This window comes from Haliotis asinina, chromosome 6 (genome assembly GCF_037392515.1).
Source record: "Haliotis asinina isolate JCU_RB_2024 chromosome 6, JCU_Hal_asi_v2, whole genome shotgun sequence".
In the NCBI taxonomy this organism is placed as follows: Eukaryota; Metazoa; Mollusca; class Gastropoda; order Lepetellida; family Haliotidae; genus Haliotis; species Haliotis asinina.
In genome coordinates, this window is record NC_090285.1 from 61,383,289 (window position 1) to 61,389,867 (window position 6,579).

The following is a 6,579-nucleotide window of genomic DNA, read 5'->3' on the forward strand; positions in this document are numbered from 1 at the left end:
GTTTACTTAATTTCTGTTCCTTCACTTTATGCCTTGGTCCGGTTTGGTAATCAAGTGTTCTTGTTTGGAAATATGGTTATTATACTCTTGCCTAGAGTCTTTATTTGTCCAGAAAAGCGATGGTTCATGCGCCAATCTGGTAGTACATTTTATTCAATGTTACCACTGGAGTACACTCTCTTGGTATCCTTGATGCTGCCTGTTAGAGGCCCGCAAGCATATGACATTGGGTTTTTTTTGTTGACACTCCATGGTGGGTGGGAAGCCAGTGGAGTGAACCACAAACTATAGAATCATGACTTCACAAATCCCCCCAAAAGACAAAAATGTTATCATGCAGATGACACTGATGATGAGGAAGATGCATTTACCAGACTCTGCTATTTAGAATGTGAAACCTGTCATGGATTCATTGTGTCTAGTGAGAAAAGATTAACTTCTTGTTCTCATTTTCTATTTGAAAATACAATTCAAGGCATTGCTGGAACTGTTAAGAATGTAACCAAAATTAGATGTGGTTCACTTTTGATGGAATGTGTCAGGAGAACAGGCAACAAATCTCATGGAAACAAAACCCTTTGCGAATGTTCCTGTAAAATGTTATCCACACAAGTCTCTCAACTTCAGCAAAGTATTATCCGAGACCGAGACAAAAGTCTCGCTGATCTCTCGACGGATGATATTGTAAATCAATTAAGAATGCAGGGTGTAGTTGAGGCAAAGCGTTTCACGTTGAAGAAGTCTATTCGTCTTCAAACACTTATTTGCTTACATTTGATGTTCCAAAGTTACCCCAATCTCTTAAAGACGGATGCTTCTCCGTGAAAATTGACATGAATATTCCTAATCCCCTTAGAATAATCATGTTTTAACTGTCAGAAATTCGACCATAATCAAAAGTTAATTAATTAATAATAATGCTGCCCGTTTTTGCTGCAGTTACAAAGATCAATATTGTGCATCAGAACCAAGATGTGTCAATGTGTTCTGATTCACACACATCCCCCTCTAAGGAGTGTATGGTTTGAAAATTTGAAATGGCCACCCAACACATCAATACAGACATGAATTTTAGTTTTACAGAGGCAACACTGCACTGCAGAGTAAGTCAACATATGTTGCAGTGATGGAAACCCCCACTCACTCCATTGATTGTGAAACTGACTTAACCTGGGTGAATACACAGGCACCTATGTGTGTTAATTATCTTACTTCTGGTGCAATTACTCAATCGTCATCTGAAACTCAAACATCTGCACCACTTGTGTAGAAGAAAAATGCTAACGTTGATTATTCAAAACCCACAGAAGTGAACGTGTCCCAAAAGGACAAAGAGACCCTGTGTCACTGTTAAAGTGGTGTGATCTTTTTGACGACATGGAATTGTCATGCCAAATGAGCACCTGCTCCAAGTGCCACTCTCCAAAGAAGGAAGGCCTGGAGCTTTCTTCAACATCACACCCTAAATGAATGCTCAAATTATGATCCAGTGGAACTGTAGAGGAATGAAGAAAAATTTGAGTGATTTACAGCTTTTCGTTCAAGGAGTTGCAGGAGAAATATCTCAAGTCAACTGATACATTTGACTTACTGTGGTATACATCGTACCATTGTTTCTCCCCTTCAGGTCGTAAGGCTACTGGACGATCTTCAATTATTGTAAGGCAGCGTTAAATCCATAGCGCTGTCCCATTTAATACCCGTCTTCAAGCCGTTGCTGTTGGGCTGACTTTGCATGTTGTCTTCACTTTAAGTTCTCTTTACATTCCATCCTCATCCTGTGTTCAGTAATCATATGTTTAAGAGTTATACGATCAACTTCCTTTACCTTGTGTTGTCACCGGTGACTTGAACAACACAATCCACTTTGGGGCGGTACAATTATAAACACAAAAGGAAAAATCCTTCAGGATTTCATCTGGAATAAAATTCAAAGATAATTCTCCTACTTACCTCTATCCTGGAACTGGAAGTTATTCTTCAATAGATCTTTTGCTTACAGACTCAAACTTATTAAATGAATTTGAATGGTAGGTTCATGGTGACCTTTGTGGAAGGAATCATTTTCCCGCTGTTCTATCAACTGTACAACCAAGTGATTAAATAAATTAAAGGCAAAGGATCTAAATTTAGTGTCCACCGGCTTAAGGAGGGTGACAGTCCTCTAACTGAAACTTCTGATATTGCCAAAACTGGTGAAACCTTTGTTAAACATTTCTCCTGATCTAATTTTTTTACCAGCATTTACCAGAAATCTAAACACCGATTAAAAAGAAGAAAATTAATTTTTATTCAGACAATGGGGAGGATTATAATCAATTTTGTTCCATTCATGAGCTCCATACTGCCCTTGGGCAGGCTCATGAAATTGCTTCAGAACCCGATAATGTACATTATCAGCTACTTGAACATTTACCTGAATCGTCTTTAGTAACATTATTGACTACTATTGACAATGTATGGGCTTCTTGCCATTTCCCATCATCATGTAGAAATGTTATTGTGATTCCTGTCCCTTAACCTGGCCGGGCTCATACTGATCCTTCTAACTACCCACCAATATCACTTACGAGCGGTGTTTGTAATACTATGGAATGTATGGTTAACAATCGTTTAGTCTGGTACCTGGAAACTAAGTACCTTATTACTAACATTCAATGTGGTTTTCGCACAAATCGGGGCACCATCGATCATTTGGTACGTTTGGAATCTTTTATTTAAAAATCCATTTTGAATAAACAGCATGAAAAGGTATATGAAAGGTGAACCTTGAAAAGGTATATGATACGACATGGTAGTGTGGAATTTCCATGTGGAAATCTCCATGACTTTGGTTTGAGGGGCCATTTACCCCAATGTATATCTCAGTTTTTAGAAAACGGACAATTTCAAGTCCGAGTTTCGAGGCTCAACATTACAATAAGCATGTCTGAACATTACAATCAGGAGTGTCCCGAGAGGACGTATGTCGTCTGTTACCTTGTTTAGCGTTAAAATCAACAGTTTATCAAAGGTCTTAAATGATTCAATCGATGGATCACTTTTTGTGGATGATTTTAACATTTCTTGTCACGGTCAAAACATGCATACTTTGAAAGGCAGTTGCAGTTATGTTTAAACAAGACACATAAATGGTTAGAAATTTTCAAAAGCCAAGACCAACTGCATTCATTTTGCAAGAAATATAAGTCACATAAGGATCCAGATCTCCTATCAAAGTTGTAAAAGAGCCAATGTTTCTTAGTATTGTTTTTATCAACACTTGACCTTTCTAAGCACATTAGACAGTTAAAGACTAAATGTATGAAAGCACAGCATTTGTTAAAAGTAGTTTCAAATTGCAATGGAGGAGTGGATCAGAACACACTCCTCCAACTGCACAGATCACTCATCCGATCAAAACTAGATTACGACTCCACTGTATATGTTGGAGCAAAAGCAAGCTCAAACTATGAGATTCAGTACACCACCAAGGCCTAAGACTTTGCCTTGGATCTTTTAGAACTTCTCCTGTTTGTCGAGGCAGATGAGTCATCTCTTACACACCGCCGTATTAGATTATCGTCACAAAACTATACTCAAACAAATCTAACCCTGCATATAACTGTGTCGTCAATCCCCTGTATAAGGATTTATACAATATGAAATCCCTTGTTTCGCCTCTTGGTGTAAGAATTAACCACTTATTTCTGGTGCCGGCATTGAGCTGGAAAATATGGCTCCTTCCCGACTTCTTTCTTCTCCTCCTTGGCAGTTAGTTATACCAGAAGTGGACATAACACTAACAAAATTTAATAATCGGAAACACATGACTTACAGAATAAACAAGAATATAATCAATGAAAAAGTTAATATAGTAAATACAGATCCTCATTTACAGATGGGTCCAAGGATAGTGGTGCAGTTACTTGTGCCACTGTCACTGGATCCAAAACAATATCTTCTCGATTGCCAAACAACAGCTCTATTTTTACAGCAGAGGCTAACGCCATATTGACAGCTCTTAATTATATTCATAAACACCGAAAGTATAAACAATACATAATCTTTTCCGATTCTCTTTCATACCTTCGAGCTGATTGGCTGATTCTGCTGCTAAGGCAGCACTCAACAAACCTGTGACACCACTTCGTATTCCATACACTGATTATAAAGCTAGCATTAGAACATATATTCGTGATCTGATGCAGACGAAGTGGTACACTCAAGTAGGTATCAATGAACTACACGAAATAAAACCTTATATTGGTTACACCTACTTGTGTAGTCAGTCCAGATCTGAGGAGGTCATTATGCGCCGATGTCATACTGACAATACGCGTTACACTTACAAATATCTGATCAAAGATGAAGATCCTCCGTTTTGTATCCCTTGTGATGCGAGAGTCACAGTCAAACATGTCCTGCTTGACTGTGGCGAATTCTCCATCATAAGGGATAAATATTTCACTGCTAAGACACTTAAAGATCTTTTTACCACTGTTAATTCTTATTTAATTATTGGTCTTTTTTAAGAAATTGATTTCATTAATGAATTCTGAATATTATGTACTGCAGACTGATGTATATAATGCGTGGTAGGTTAGATCATTAACTTAGATTGTTAGTGGTTGTATCCTCAAAGTGGGTTAAAGTATTGTAAAATTATTGTCCTCCTGAGAGGGTACGTAAGTCCCTACAATTCAAAATCAGTTTAGTTCTACCATACTTTTAATCGTAGTATATGTGTTATTTTAACATTGACTTAAATTGAGCAGAATCGCCAACAGCTGAAGGGATGGTGTAAATCCAGCTAGGGTCCATGCAGGTAGCAAAAGTCCCCATGGACCCTAGTATGGTGGGCACCCATGAAGAGCCACCTCCTCGTGGTGGGTACTGGGTAACGCTAAATGCTCTTCTCCCGTGTGTCCACAGCACCCCATTGCTTGTCGTAAGAGGCGACTAAATTGGGCAACCTGTTTGCCGTGGGTTGCGTTCCGTGTCGGTGGAGGACGGGATCCTGGTGGTTGAGGGCAGTTGGGCTTTTAACGGCGTTCCATTTGCCCAACACACCACTTCGGCCCTTCCTTCACGTAGACGGGTGGTTGAATTGGCCCGATTCAACCAATCGGCTGGTCATGCCAAGCCCTGTGCATGGACTATGTATGTCTCATTGCACAAATATCATTTGGAATTCTTGTGAATTTCGGTCTTGGCACTACTGTTGATCTGTAACTTTTCCGATTGTGAATTATCCAAATTATGATCATATGAACTTTGCCTAGCGTCTTGTGCCAGAAGGCGATGGCCCATTGGCCAATCTGGTAGATTAATTATTTATAATTCTTCTACTGGAATATTATCATCCGGGTATCCTTGGTGCTGCAAGCTGGAGGCCCGCTTGCTTTAGCATTGTCCCTGTGATACTCCGTGGTGGGTGGGGAGCTCGGATGATGAAACCTAAATAACTCACCATGGCTAATGAAACCCCCACTAAAAAGAGCAAACGTCCTCTTGAAAATGACCCTGTTGATGACCTCAGACCGTCTAAACACATTGACTACTGGCCACGTTTTATCGTCATCGAGACCAAAGATAATGCACCTTTAAAGTAAAACCCTTTTGCGGTGTCTAAGGGTGTCTAAGGGTGTCCAAGGCATTGCCTGTGATGTAAAGAACATTAGAAAATTACGTTCTGGCGCACTGTTGATCGAGTGCGCCAAAAGGCAACAGTCAACGAACCTTTTAAACACTGACACTTTCGTTGGCACTCGAGTAAGGGAATCGTACGTGATCGAGATCGCTTGCTGGCAGACATGTCTGAACTTGATATCGCTTCCGAAATGAAAGATCAGGGTGTATTATGTCAAACGTTTCACAACCCGTAAAAACAACACAACTATTCAAACTAATACCTATCTTTCTCATCACCTACTGCTCAAACATCACTTAAAGCTGGATACTGTAATATCAGTGTGGAAAAGTACATTCCGAATCCCCTTCGGTGTTTCAAATGCCAAAAGTTCGGCCACGGTGTCAATACTTGCACATTGTCTGTTGTGTGTGCTCACTTCAGTGAAACGACACACACAACAGAAGATGTAACAGTAACAGAAGACAGTAATGTCAAAAAATGCACCAACTGCTCAGGCGACCATTCCTCGTTTTCTAAACAGTGTCATATTTGGAAAGAGCAAATCAAGATAAACAGAATAAAGTTTACTCAAAATATCTCCTTTTCTGAGGCAAAAAATGGTAAAGAGGTCTGATCCTCCCGAAAGTTATGCTACAGTAGCAAAAACATCACCGGAGTCTACCTCTAAAATAACAAAATCATCCACAGGCTGCCAGACTACCTTGACTTGGGTAAATTGCAATTCTCCACAGCTTTTGTACCCTGCCATATCATCTCAGACTGAGGAATCACTTCCTAGTACATCAAAGTCTTCTTCTGGTCACAAATCATCATCATCTCAGTCACACTCAAAGTCTCAATCGACAGCTGGTAGTCAACAAACTGTTAAAAGTAAACCGAAGCCTAAGCCTGATGCTTCAAAACAACAAAGTGGCAGAGCTCTTAAAGGGTCACAAAATAACAAA